The sequence below is a fragment of the Echinops telfairi genome, unplaced genomic scaffold, assembly GCF_000313985.2.
Source record: "Echinops telfairi isolate 266 unplaced genomic scaffold, ASM31398v2 ScPeMD7_23;HRSCAF=83, whole genome shotgun sequence".
NCBI classification, from domain to species: domain Eukaryota; kingdom Metazoa; phylum Chordata; class Mammalia; order Afrosoricida; family Tenrecidae; genus Echinops; species Echinops telfairi.
Genome location: NW_022103920.1, coordinates 90,227,799 through 90,229,157, shown reverse-complemented (window position 1 = coordinate 90,229,157; position 1,359 = coordinate 90,227,799).

The window sequence follows — 1,359 nt, the reverse complement described above, 5'->3', positions numbered from 1 at the left end:
ACTTTTTTTCTGTGTTAAAACATTCTTCCCCTCGGGTATAATCTAAGGTGAACATACAATCTCCTTTATGCCTTTTCTCTCTTTGACTCTTCAAAAGTGTCCCTGTTTGCATGACAAATGATGTGGTAACCCAGGTTAAGTTCAGGTTCCCTCCAAGTACCTTCCTCCAAGAGTCATTTTATTCTGCAACTCCTTTACATCTCAGCTGCATATATTACTCCAAATCACACTACATTGCAGCTTTTCATTTTGGTTGTGCACCACTCTCTATCCTCAACACTTAAATTCTGGCACATCGTAAGCACGCAATTGAATAAAACCGAAGCAAAAGAGTGCAGAAATCACCAGGGTGGGAGTAGGGGGGTGGGTGGGATTTGAATGAGAGTCTAAATCCTCATGTACATCACCATTTTGGAATTGTACTAATTAGTACAGGCATGCGTTGAGATAGTGCAGGCTCCTTTTCAGATCGCAAGCAATAAAATGAACATCACAAAGTGAATACACACAATTTTGAGTTTCCCGGTGCATGTAAAAGTTGGGTTTCCAAAAAAAAAAAAAAAAAGTTGGGTTTATACTACACCATAGTCTACTAAGCATGCAACAGCATTATGAAAGGGTTAGAGGTATTTTGAGAATTACCAACAGTCACATGCTGTTGGGAAAATGGCGCTGATAAACTTGCTCAGTGCAGTTGGCCATAACTTAAATTTGTAAAACTTCAGTATCTGCAAAGTGCAGTAAAGATAAGTGCAATAAAATTGAGCTGGGCCCGTACGGAAGTGTCTGACATGGAGAAAGGAATTACAATGAGTTCACATTTACAAGCCAAACCCTCCAACGATATGTATAAAGGACAAGGCACCCGGACTAAGTAGAGTTTATCTAAGAAATGAGAGGATAGTTTAGCATCTCAGAATCACAGAACACACCATATTAATGGAATAAAGGAGGGAAAAAACACGATCTTAGTAGAAAAGTACTTGACAAAGTGCAGCTACTCGGGGAACTTTACCAGTAAGAGCCATCTTTGTAAACCTACAGCTAGCATTTAATGATGAAAGACTGACGCCCCTCCACCCCAAGATGAGCTAGACACGACTGTTTGCTTTCACCACCTCTGTTTAAAGTTCTACCAGGTCTGAGCTAGGGCAATAAGGCCAGACAAAAATAAAAAGGCAGATAGAATCTTTTCTTCGTTTTAAAAGGTAGTGAAGTCACAGAGAACAAACCTAAAGTCATTTTTACATCCTACTAAACCATCTGAAGATGATAACATCTTATTACTGGCACTTGAGGATTAAGTTTAACGTGAAAACAAACATGTAAAACGTATATAGCATTACTGAGATAAAGACA